Source organism: Urocitellus parryii, chromosome 8 (assembly GCF_045843805.1).
Source record: "Urocitellus parryii isolate mUroPar1 chromosome 8, mUroPar1.hap1, whole genome shotgun sequence".
NCBI lineage: Eukaryota > Metazoa > Chordata > Mammalia > Rodentia > Sciuridae > Urocitellus > Urocitellus parryii.
In genome coordinates, this window is record NC_135538.1 from 59,800,538 (window position 1) to 59,814,687 (window position 14,150).

The 14,150-nt window shown below is 32.3% G+C and overlaps 1 protein-coding gene across 3 annotated transcripts in view; it reads right to left on the reverse strand.

The window, feature by feature from the left end:
- Grik2 (glutamate ionotropic receptor kainate type subunit 2) overlaps window positions 1-14,150 on the reverse strand; it is a 634,369-nt gene that overhangs the window by 544,516 nt on the left and 75,703 nt on the right. The window lies entirely within an intron of this gene.

A 14,150-nucleotide genomic window follows, 5' to 3' on the forward strand; every position in this document is an offset into this window, starting at 1 on the left:
AAAACAAATGACTAATATACAAGTTTATTACCGTATTTTATATAAATATCACAGAGCAAGTTTCCTAAACATGTTATGAGTATTTTGCATCTAAAGATTCAGTTTTTTGCCAGGCTCAGTGGCGCTTGCCTATACTCCCAGCAGCTGGGAAGCTGAGACAGAAGGATCACCAGTTCAAAGCCAGCCTCAGCAAAAGCAAGGCACTAAGCTACTCAGTGAGATCCTTTCTCTAAATAAAATACAAAATAGGGCTGGGGATAAGGCTCATTGGAAAATTGCCCCTCAGTTGTTCAATCCCCAGTACCAAAAAAAAAAAAAAAAAAAAACGGATTCAGTTATTCAGTTTTTTAAACTAATACAAAGTTCTCCTAACGAAAAATATTAATACTTGATAGATTAAAGAAAATGGCAGAGAATTCAAATTAGTTTATTATGCTTAAAAATAATTAAGTACAATGCAATACAGAAAAAAATGGATTGATTTAGAATCATGAGTCTTGCATTATACCTCCATTCAGCCACTAACCAGCTGCTTATCTTGGGAACATAACAACCTCTGTGGGACTTAACTGTTTTCATCTATGAAATGAAGAAATTGAATTGTACAAATTCTCTGCACAATATATAATTCTAACCTATAACTGTTTTACATAATTTGGAGCAAGATATAGGATTTACCATTCTGATATTAGTCCCATTCCTCTTGTTGAAGTAAATACTCTGCAATTAGTAAAGGTTGTCATGATCACACTTTGCAGGCAAGGGTATCTATCTGATGCTAGTTAGCTTTCCTGGTAGAAGAAATGTGTTTCAATTGAATTATGACATACTTCTGCAGCCTGATTCCTTCAAGACAGCAACAGTCTGCTGTCTGTCAGCTGCACCAATAAAAGTGATACATGTTTCCAGTGATTAAGTTGTTTGTCAATAATAGAATCATTTTGAGCTCATCAGTTCTGCACCTATAATTTCATATTTATCTAAAAATATATAATCTATATAAGCATTGAGATAAAAGAGGAATTGCTGAGAAAAACCAAAAGTATGTTTTCTAGGTTAAGGAAATATATTTTACCTCAAATTTTTCTGATGGCTGAGAAAAATTCTAATAACCAACAACAATAATAATACTCGAAGCTTTCACTCTCTTTGAGACAGTTGCTCAAAGATCTTAACATTATCTAACTGGACATTGTCTCATATTTATTGGACATGAATTCCAACTTAGCATATCCTGTAGATATACATATATATAATTGCACTTATGCATTTTAAATATTATAGAAATATAGTGTAAAATCAATTGCCAATATTTCAAAATAGAATTTATTTAAAATTATTTTTTAAAAATACCTGATAATATTCCCAAAGAAACCTTTTTGGAAAGCACCATGGTAGATAATACAAGAAAGTAGTAATATACAAGCTGTAGAAGGTCTTGGGGGAAATATTCAACTCTCTCTTCAGCTTTCATTGAAAAACTAAACAAACCACAGCATCTGAATAGTTTTCCCTCTGGAAGTAGATGGTTATAGATGTATTAAGGAGTATAACATATGCTATTAAATATGGATGGTGAATAATTCATATGTGCTATCAAAGGAGCCAAGCAACTGGGAATATTATCTACTCTACTAAAATTCTAATTTTGTTCTTTGTTATTTTTTGCAATCAGAAGACTCACAGAAAATCTAGTATAAACGAAACTAAGTTTGACTACAAAGTTATAAAAACTAAACAGATTAAACTCAGGTTATAGGCCAATGCTGATTTCCCCATGCTCAAAGAAAGTATACAAAACTCTTTAACAGGCTTTCCAATATCTCTCATTATAATCCAAGTCCTGTATTGGCAAAATGTCCATATTAATTTTGTATCTTAACTAACTCTTTATTTTAGGAGAAAGGTAAAGTGGGCCAACAAACTAACACAGTAGTGGCAGAAAAAAACAGCTACAGAATTTCTTTCAATTATATAGACTTTTTAAAAGGGATTATAACATATAACTCACATTTGTTTCAAAAGACATACATGGATAAGCAATAATATGGCTCAGAAAAACATCTAGTCTGGCTTGAACTCAGGAATCTCACAAGTGGCATTTCTAAACCCATTATTAATAATTCTGCCTGTGACACAAAAGAGCGGAAAGTGCTTATTTAACAAATATTCTTTGTAAAAATCAAGATAAGAGGTGACATTTTCCTTGCCCAGAAAATCCTCCATCACAACAAAAACTCTAAGGATAAGTTTCAAAGAGTAAAACTCCATAAAGAACTAAATTTTCCACAGTAAGCTCTGCACCATTTTAAATCTATGAAGAAACAAAATAAAATGTAAGAATTACGGCCATTTCCTTTCAAAGATACATAATAAAGAACAATCTAAGACTGCTGCAGTGCATCTGTAAAGCTATTTTGTACTTAAACATCTCTATATCTCACCGCCAATGTATAAGTTACACATTAAATGGAAATAATTGTTTATTAAAATTATAAAATATCTTTTGGGTTTACTTCATATGATTTGTTAATATAATAAAAAAAAAATTCCTTCACATGTCCATTGAAAAATAGCTGTATACCAGTTGTGGATGATGGAGATAATGTTAGAGTCCTGTTTTCTCATCATTTCTCAATTCCAGTAGATCCTAAGTCATATTGAGTGAACCATCTCATTCATCTCTTTACTTCTTCTCCACTCCCATTCCTATTTCTTTAATAAAGGTCTTTTTTTTTTTTACCAGTTACTCTAATAGTCCCTTAACATGGCACTCTCTTTATCTCAAATCTACCCAATCACACCCCTCCCCATCCCATATTCCTATTACTTCCAGAATGATTTTCCCAAAATACTAATCCAATGCTATTCCTTTGCTCAGATCCTTCAAAGGTTTACCAAAATTTTATGCTGTGGTATGTAGACCTTAATTTAATCCACAAAACTTTTTTATTTCATTCATGCTTACTTTGTAACCTCATCTTCACCCCTCTCCTCACATATGTCCTTTTCTCTAGGCAGAAAGAATGACATGATGTGCCTTAATAACAAGAGTTGTGTCTCACCAACCATCTTTTGGTCATAGTGCTTTCTTTCCATGAAATGCTATTCCCTTTTTGTCTTACTCAGAGTAACCTAGCCTTTAATGTCAATCTGGTATACCTGCTCTGGAAATCCTGAATTACCCAGTCTGTTGTGGATTTTCATCTTATACACCTCATTTAACTCAGGATAGCAGCCGTCACTTGACTTGGACAGAATGGGTAAATCTACTGAGCAAAGGACCATGATCTCATTTGCTTTCACAGCTTAACGTAGGTCTGAAAATAATAGGTGTGCAATTAATATTTGTTACTATGAATCTATGTGAGAAAGTTTAAATTAGCTGAGGGGAATAAAAATATTAGACTTCAAACACTCTAGTGTATCTAATAATTAATGACATGTCAATTTAATTATCTGAATAAATTCAAAACAAAGTAGTTCCATGTGGCAAAATGTATTTGAAATACTTAAATTAATCTTGGCTATTTGTAATTTAAAAAAAATGAAATTTTGAATTTTTCAGAAAATATTACACATTTAGAACACAAGAATAATCTGAAATTACCTTTTAAAATGATACAAATAAGCATAAATTTGACAAGGAATATTTTTAAACATAAGAAACTATGTTTTTAGGAACATTGTTTTGTAAGTATTGCCTTCCAAATAGTTTTACCTGTAGTTGGAATATTATCTCTATCTCCAATGATCGACTCCAAACTTCCACATGTGGGTTGGGAACTAATTATTTGTTAATTCATAATTATCGCTTTACTGATAGCACAATATGATGATTCCTTTTGGATTTGCTTAAGAGGTACTGGCTGAAAAAGAATAGCCTTCTGCGTTGATCCCAAATGCCAAAAACAGCCTGTATACTCCCTTTGAAACATAAATCAAGGTTTCAAGAATTATGCTATTTTGAGACTTCCAAAATGAAGTCTTGCTCATTTCTACATTTTCATTATATACACTTCAGAAATGTAAAAAGATAATTTTTTAAAACAATACTATTAGTTCCTAATCCCAACTAAAGAGAGACCCTAAAAAATACCAAAATGTATATTTCTTCAGTTAAATTAGAGAAAAATCAATATCAATGAGCCACTATGAAAGTTTTTTAATTACACAAATTTTCAATTAAAATCAACCAGAAACAATTGTTTTGACATCAAAATTATCCTTGGGTTTAGGCGTGGCTTGTCTTCTAATTTTCAAAATATATTTTCATTTCATGTTTGCCTGTGTCATTCCTAATTGTTAACACACTATTCATGACCCATTTTCCTTACATAACATGCTTCCTTCTCAAGCCTTTAAAATCTCAATAGTTGAATTAATGTTTCTCTACTAATACTTTTCATTAAAGACCATATCTACTTACTTCAATAAGTTATTAAGACTAACAACAACAACAAAATACTAAGGGAAAGGCAAAGCAGGGCCCTATGAACATGGCACTTGTCATTTATCACAGTTTTTAAACATCTAGTACAATTTTGAGTAGGCAGTCTGCAAAGGAAAATCTTGTTCACAAAAAAAAGCAATTTCAAATGCTATCATAACAGCTGATTCAAGAACTTGGATTACACTGCAAGCTTTCTTCATCTGGAAAAAGGTCTCTCCAACCTAAAGAAAGCAGTAGTTTGGCAGAGATGGAAGCCAAAGCAATAGTGAAGTTTTATAGGAAGAAGGAAAATGAAATTTCCCTTATAGAAGGAAAATGGGATTTATTTTCCTCTTGGCAAAAAATGAAGAGAACATTGGATAGGATTATAAGAGATGAGGCTGAGAGGGAAGCCAGTGGAATGCTACAAAGTTGGGGCTAACTGAAATCCTGACAAATAACGTAATAGCAGAGTTGACTTGATTTCCAATTTGAAGTCCTTTGAATTGATGCACTATAACCCTTCCCCTTTGCTCTCCTAAAATAATCAGCAAAGTTTATTGTTCTTGAGAATAATTAGTATAAGTGGTTGTTTTGATAAAGAGACTTGACTTCCCTTCTGAGTTGATGCAATTTGTAATGGAAATGCCCCCAAAGTAAGCTTTGGGAGAACGATCTTCAAAATGCCTTTGTAAATCTGCAGAAACTTTGTGGAGGGATTGGACTTCTTTGGGGCCTGGTAGGGATTGAAACTGAAAATATTTAAATGTGCTGCTGATAATCTGAGTTGCTCTTTAAATTTAATACAGTTGGCAAGTCTACCTTTCTTTTGAATACAGTATGATTTTTGTCCCTCAATAATGAACAATTTTCAAATAAAAAAATTTGGAATAGGCAATTAAAAGTGTTGTCCAAATAATGCAAAGCTTGAATAAAAATTGAAAATGGCAGAAGTGTATGTTTTAGTTACAAAAGTGAAGGATTTTGATTTTTCAATTTCTGAAAGTAAAGATTAAAAAGGTATCTAAGAACCAACATTTAACAGTGTACACAAATTACTGATAGCAAAACCAATTTCATTAAATGAGTAACTTGCATATTAATATTAATAACCTACTACTCTCATATGCAAAAAGAATTAAAGTTAGTCAATGAAAGAACATGATGAAATTCTTAAAACAATGGTTTTATCAGTAAGAGCTCAAACACTCTTATATTAATTTTTAAGACTAATTTTTAAACTCAAATCATTGTTTCGTAGACCTCAAATCAAAATTTTTCTCTCACATTCAGCATATAGGCACATGAACACATGTGGGAGATTGCCATAATGATAAATGACTGGATTGGTTTTTCAACCATATCAGATTCATATTAACTTTAAAATGTGAGGGGGAGATTTCTCCCATATTGAGAATGGAAGACCTATGTGATATAACCACCCAACAAATATCACTTACAGCAACTTTGAAACAGATATACTCATGATCATTGCTAATTAAGTTAAATAAATGGTACAGGCTGCCAAGAAATAAAGGTTACAGAGAAAAATGAAGTCAAAGAAATAAGATTAGTGACTGTAGCAATATGAATGAGAATTTCTGCCTGTCTAGACATTTTATCTTTAATTTGTATAATTATGTAAGACCAAGTTTTTTAAATCAAAATAAAGTCAGAACAATCTATCAACTTTCTGGTTCGTTCTTTTCATTTATTGTCCATAATCCCTATTGTACCTCATTTTCTCTTCAAATAAATTCTGCCAATTTTGTAGGCATAATCAGTATGATAATCTACTTCAATAAAATTCCAATATATGTTTGAAATTTTAAGATTATATTTCTACCAATAACATACAAAGTACTATAAGTGACCAAAAAGAGTAAAGGTGGTAGATAGAGATGAAATGGATGTTATATTAATTAGCATTAGACTCAAAGTTCAATTTTTGTCTTTACTCTTTAAAGTATATGTTACAAAAACCCAAACAGAAAAAATAAGCTCATTTCCTTTGCACATAACAGAACTTTTAAAAACTCTCCACCTCTCATTTTATTTAAAATAATTTCAATCATTTATCAAGTTATCATTAATTGTGTTTTGTTTCTAGAACATACTAAACAAATTAAACATTCACATTACACAGGATCAAAAGATGTAATTAAAAAAGTGTTATTTAAATTTTAGCTGTTTTCTCATGACTAAAATTCAGTTGATAGAATGAGATTTTGGAAGTATCACATAATTTTCAGGGACTCAAGAAAACCCACTCATGTCAAAAAAAAAAGTTTAAAACAATTTATTCATTAACTTTTCCTAATGGCCAACTAATTTATTAATCACAAAGTTTCATTAGCATTACATACCACTATTAAAAACTTTACATTTTAGTCAGGACTTCATAATTTGTAATCTCCCCTAAAATCTTTAATGAAAACTCAAAGGTACCCCACCAGCCATTTTAGCTCAAGTTACAGATAATGTCTGGCACAGACAGTATATGTCTGATCTTAAAGATATTCATATTCTTAAATGTTACCTAGAGTTCTGCTTCTAGGAATGCAAGCAGTGTATTGTGATAGATTTCACAGCTACTATAATGCAATTGACAAGGTAAAATATAAATGATGGCCATAGCAATATAGAGGGGAATCAATTAGTGCTTAATCCATTTGAAGTTCTTTCTAAAAGCCCCTAAGAATGAAACACAACTCCCTCCTGTTGTTCATTTGATACTGGCATTTCTATGTGGCAGATGGTGACCTTATCCTTGTGCTTCAGCTAAAAAGATTTTTATTAAGGCTAAACAAGTGTGAACAGCGCTAATTTCTTGCAGCAGGCAGATATGGATAAACCTCTAGAATGAGTGTAAGTGCTCTGCCTTGCCATATGGTTAAGGTCCACATCCTGCCAATAGAGTGGACTGAAAAGTAGCCAGTGTGCTTGAATCCTGCCCTGAGTCCCATGCTTAATCAGTAGCCACTGAGTCAAAGAACATCTACAGAGAAAGGGAGACCATAATGGATGAGAAACATAATTTGATGAATTGTTTGGTGGTCTAAGCACCAAGGAATGGCCAGAATGGATAAATTATGAAGTACAAACATTTGCCTTTTAGCACATTTCACCATTCTTGTGAGGCCTTGTCACTCTTTCCCTAATATAAATGCACTACCCTTCTCATCTCAACCCAGAGCCCAAGCTTGCAGCTAGACTTAATTGTTGCTCTGGACATTCCATCCTAAACTGCCCCATTAAGTGGGCATTCCATTCTCCCAAGTTTGCCTTAAACTTAAGGACTCTATGCATTACATTTAAAGAACATATGGTTTATAAACCTCTAGTTTTAAGTTGTTTTATATGGTTCCATAAATATTTACACACTTAAACTAGGTAGAATCTGAGCATACTTTTGGTCATAAAGAGTTTTAAATTTTATAAAATAACCTTTAAAACCTCTACAGTTTATAAATTTGAGTTAACTAGAGTTTGTTCCTTTATTATGGTAAATTATTGTTTTGAGACTTAAATAGAATATTTTAGGTTGATCGTACTGGGTGGTGAACTTAGGGCTCATGACTTGTTTTCCTGGAATATTATTTATACATTTCCTTCATAGATCCTGGCTTGGATAATTAAAGTACCTCCTTTATAGGACTGTTGGGAGATGAGATAAAGAGCTAGGCATAAGGAAAGAGCTCACTAAATTCTATGTGTACAGTAATTATACTGTGGTAGAGGAAAGAAGGGATGAAATTTTTAAATGGTGGTTCTTAATCTTTTCCTATGAGAAAATTTTTAAATATTTTTAAAGTTAATTTTGATTGTCTATTAAAAATCACATTCTGCTTCACCTCATTAAAGATGTGTCATTTCATCTGGTCATTGAGATGACCAGATGTTAAGCATATACTATTGCATCCACAGCATTCTGACCAAGTGATGTCAAGGTAGGCTCTATGAAGATATTAATGATCCTTCTGCTCATTTATGTGAATGAGCAGAATTTTTCTCATATTCTGCTCATTCACATAAATATTGCCTTTTTGAGACCTAAATTCCAAACCTGTATAACCTTTATGTCATTAGTTCATTTCATATTCTAGCAAATAATATAAACATAAGATTACCAAATATTTTATGCAACGTTTTTCTTCCTCTGCTGTGAAAAGAGAATTGCAATATTCACCAAATTCTTCAAAAAGTATAACAGAAAATCTAAGAGAAACAAAGCAAACAAAACCCAGAAACATTCACAGAGCTTTCAAGAGAAAGCTATTGAAACAATAAAATAATTTTATAATTTATAAATTTCTTAAATTTGATCCAGCTTTCAAACTTACTAAAATTTAGAGTCTAATGTATATTTTTTTTCTTAGCCTAATTCCTTTCAACAACATTCTCTACAACATACTTCACATTTAGTATTAATATTTTTTAATACATCATTTTTTTGGACTTGAAAAATATAGTATTTATGATGCTAAAAACAAATCAATGATGTGTTTGCTCACCAAGTTGACTTTTGTAAATTCACTAGACACAGAGGATGATATAATTCTAGTCAGTGAAGGAAAGCCTTGGGTCTCTAGGGCACAATACACCTTTCCAAATGTGTGTCAGCTTCTAACACATATTAGCCTTTAGATGTGTTATCAGTCATCAGAGAGAGTCAGAGAAAGCAGATAAGAATTTCTTTCAAGAATTCTTTTTCTAGGCCCTCAAGGGAAGTCTCCTATAATTGATCAACACAGGAGTTACACCTCTGGTTATCTAGGAAGCACAAATGATCCGTGTAATGAAGCACTCAGCTGTTTGCTTGCATGGGACCATGGAAAGAAGAAAACCTGTCACTGCTGTAAAGATTTACATTTCAGATTTTCTACGAATTTATATTTGTATATGTTTTGATGAATAGTACCATGTCAACTTTCATTTAAATATCTATGGTATATAATCAAATCAATGTACTATTCATAAAAGTTATCTAATAGCCAGTTGCACAATGTGATTCGAGCAGTGAAAGTTCAAAGTACAAAAAAACTTCCACAGTTTCATATTTTTTCCTGTGGAATTTTAATTTATTTCATGGGTTTAAATATAACAATGAGCTTTAGGTTAGAGGGAATATTAAGTAAAGAATCAGAGTCTTAGAAAATGACTAACAAAGGATTAAGATTTTAGAGGTATAATGCCTTTTCTTTTACTATTAGAAAAATCTACAGAAAAAAAAATGCAAGACACAGTATTCAAATGATAATTTGTCATAAAAGTCAAACATTCCAAATGAACAGATATATCTTTGAGGTATTTATTATATTAAAATGAGTAATACCAATACCAAGTGAGAAATAAGCATTAAAAGTTTTTCTTTAGGGCTGGGTATATAGCTCAGTTGGTAGAGAGCTTACCTTGCATGTACAAGGACCGGTGTTCAATCCCCAGCACCAAAAACTAAACAAACAAAAAATTTTTCTGCTATTCTGGCTATCTTGACCTTCAGAAAAACATGTCATTTAAAATTCCATGTGGCTTAATAAATAAAGCACTTGCCTCTTTAAAACTATCCATTTTATATGTTTAGGACATTTCCTTTCTAATTGTAAATAAATTTTAAAGGTCTTTATCACAAGTGTTTTAAAATCACTCTTTCAGTCAAAAAATTATGCTAAAGAAACAAACTGATAGTAACATTTGAAATATTCCTAGATGACCAAAAATATGATCAAAGATTTTTTGTTTGTTTGGTTAGTTGGTTGGTTTGTGTGGGATATAGCATTGGCCTAACACACAGAGTTTTGCTGCTTATTATCAGTCTCCTCACCCCAAGTCCATCCTAAAACCACCTTTTCTTGAAGCATCAACAGAAAACTCTGCTAGGTAAATGTCCGGGAGGGAGGCATGAACAGAACTATATAATTAGCCATGGGGCTGCTAAGCTAAAAGGATTGGGTAGCAGGATGTTTTAGCTATAAAGCAGTGAGAATATGCACTACTCTATCCCTACACAATTTTATATGAGTTTAATTTGTGACATGTAAAATAAAGCAAAATGAGAAAAAGCAACATCTGTTCCTCATTTTTTGGTGCTTTTCATTTAGTGATCGATCACCACCTCTATTCCTCAAAGCTATGAATGTATTTTACTTTATGACAGAGCAGAGAAATAAAATGTGTTACAAACCTAAGGACATGTAGAATGCTGAAAATATGGGCAAAAAACAGACCCATAACTAGTAATGGAATCAATTGACTCAGTTATTATTTGATTCTGGAACAAAAATATTTCAAAGATGGGAAGTACAGTGCATCAAAATTAGTCATTGGAATTTTTTGGTTTATTCTTTTTTGGTTTTGGAAAAAATATTTGTTTCATAATATATAATATCAGAACAATAAAATAAAAACTCCTAGCATTGTGATTTAAGTCCAACAGATTTTTTAAATAACTATTACTTTGTGGTTCAATAACAAAGAATGACCTTGTAGTTGTTTACAGAATCTCACTGTGGATAGGAAAACATGTATACAAAGGAAAACTAGGGTGCCACTTGTTCTAAAAGCCTTAAAATTCCTAACATTCTCAAAAGAAAAAAATGAATAAGTGAAACCAAAGCTGAAACAAATTGATTAACCTACTTTTCTGAAGTAGTATATCAGATTCTGAATTAAACACAAGGAGCTTTAGGAAAAAGTGGCATTCATTGTTTTTCATTGTATATGTGGGAGGATGCACATGCTTTAAGAAGTCATACATAAATGAAAGAATTTCCTTGAAATGGGCTGAATAAACACAACAAGATATGAAATTAGAAATAGTCTCAATTTTAGTTATCAAACCTCTTTTTCTTTCCTCCTAACATCTATCCTAAAGTTTCTATTAAACTAAAGAATTAAAAATGAATTGAATACAGTTTGTTGCTTTCCAAATTCTGAATATATAACATTTCTCATTCTGAAATGAATATCAGTCTTTAAAATTAGCAATCAAAGAACTTTGAAAGCGGACAGTGCAGCAACTGCATAATGATTTTAAATCACTAGAAGGAATAGCTGCCAATCAGCTAATTGTAATTATGTATTGTGCTGGCTCAAAAAGAACCTGAAATGGAAATTGTTTCTTATTCACACTTAAAAATAAAATTCAGTCTGCACAAATTTCATGAATTTTGAGTAGTCTTTAAGCTGTATATTATATCTTGAAAGCCATGGGAGACATTGCTGATTTTAAAAGACAAAAAACACAGTACACTTATATTTTTGTAAACAATTTTGTATGTCTTTATTTTAGATGCATATATTCAGTATGGGAAATCTATGATGTGTCTCCTAGGATTCTACATTGAATACCGAAGTCAAAATAAATAACCCTGATTTTTTCAAAAATACCAGAACAAAAGGTAATCTTCAGTATCACTGTTTCTAAACACTATTGTATCTCTACAGGGAAAACAAATTCAAACAAAAAATAAGGCACAAAGGAAAGGATGTCTTTGAAAGGCAATCTTTTTGCTAGTGAAATTTCCAAAACAAAAGCTATCCCAAAAGAGAAGCTTTACAAGAAAACCAAATACCATCAATCATAAACATAACATCCGAAAAAGTAGATAACTCATGAAGACATATTTTTAGAAAAGTTACTTCATGGAAAACAAAAGCAAAAGCTGAATAATCCAGCTTAAATAACAACAAAACTGCTTAGCAAAACAAACCAACAGCCAAGTTCTTCCGAGAAAAACAATATTTCAAATGTGGTATGGCAATAAGAAAACATTCCGTATTAGAAGAAATTTTTTATGGACATCATAAGATATATGGAACATATAATATGTTTAAAGTCATTTTATGATTCTGATGTTAAGCTATAAATATGTTTATCATTTGATCTCTAAATTATTAGATATCAGTAATCAAAAAATTAACTCAAAAATACTTAATATTCTACTTTAACAAGGATGCATAAAAGTTATAGATAGAAACCACTGTGGAATGTCAAGTTAATGGAGACAAAGTAAAATCCGGTGACAGATGACAAATATTGGAGCAAATACATTAAATTATTAATTCAGTAATACTTTATTAAGAATTAGAAAGCATATTAGACATAACACAACAGAATAAATAATCTTTAAATAGTTATAGATAGATAAGACTGCTTTAAAAAAATATTCTAGAGAAGGTAAGGAAATTGCCCCAAGTCATCTAGCAAGTATAGTCGCCGAAAAGAATCGAGATTTGAATTCACTTGAAAAATTTCTGAGTCAATAATTATTTCTGATGTCATGTCCAGAACTCTTTCCAAAGTACATTAAAATTAAAAAAGGCTGGTTACACATTAAAAGAGCAAAGTGAAAATATAAACTGAGAAAACTATACTTACTATTGTGCATTAAGTCACAAAAGAGTAGTAGCAAGTAGTAAGATTCATAATTGTGTTATTGTATTCAACTTAATAATTTGTCCCCACATGTATAGTGGTATTGATAATTTCATGGTTGTACTCGCAGATCATGTAGTTCACTAAAATAATCCACATGTGCCATATATGATAGATATGTGGAATATTTGCTATTCCATTGCAAAATGTCAACTAAGAATTATTGGGTTGGTTTTCTTTTTTTTCATATCCCCTTTGTGCAGGAGGATGGTGAGAGGGCATTTCCTGTTTCTCAGAAACAGGTGACTAAGCTTATAGACCTAGAAGAATGGCTCACTAAATCTGAAGGTAATGATCCTCCTGTAGGCACTGAATCCACCTTCTACCAGAGACTGTCACCCAATCCCTCTCCTATTCCCAGGATATAAATAAAGAGGATAAGGAAGAAATAGAAGAAGCTTTCAGAATTAGCCTGGTGAGCGGCCTTCTGAGAAAAGGAAGAAGAATTACCCTTCAACATCAAGTGCTTGTCTATGTGTAGAATGGCTTGAAAAGAATGACACCTAGAAATCGAAGCTTTCATTAAGGAGACTGGCATTGTGTGCCTTATTTGAAGATATGCTTAGGCAACAAATTCCCTGATTGCCCTCTTACATAACTGTGGAAAGAAAGAGAACTGAAAGACAGTACAGTTGAGAGAAATAGGCCACAGAAAAGAAGCTCATGTACCCACAAACTGTCATAGCAAAGATGGAAGAGGTACTCAGGTGAAGGCAAGGAAGACACTTGACATCATTTTACCAGTACTCCACCCAGGAGAGCTAACCACCATGAAGGAGACTAATAAACAGTTGGTGGAATGCTGAGACAGATATAATGTGGGATAGGAACAAATCAGGTCAAGTTTTGTCAAAGGACTACCAAGTGGGAAGGGCCACAGAGCCTCTGAAGAACTTGTATATTCCTCATACCAGTTATATATGGGGTGTGAGCACACAGGTAATATTAGTCAGGTTATCATTGATCACTGTCATGAGCCATCCATGGGCTGTGTGTGTGAGCTATGCACATCTGAGCATTTGAGGGGAGTGACCTAATGTTACTGCCTGATTGGGCTGTGCGACATATGTGTGCCTTTCCTCTAGCTCTGCCTGTGATTCTGCACAGCAACTGAGATGGGTGTGACTAGCCAGGATTTTGGTCAATCTGCTGACCACAAGACATCCCAAGCAAGGCTCCACCCCTTGAAACCCAATCCCTTACCTTATTTGGATGAAACTTTCTCAAATGTCTTTTCCCCAATAAATAGAAAATTTCGGGTGTACTCGCTCTCTTGCTCCT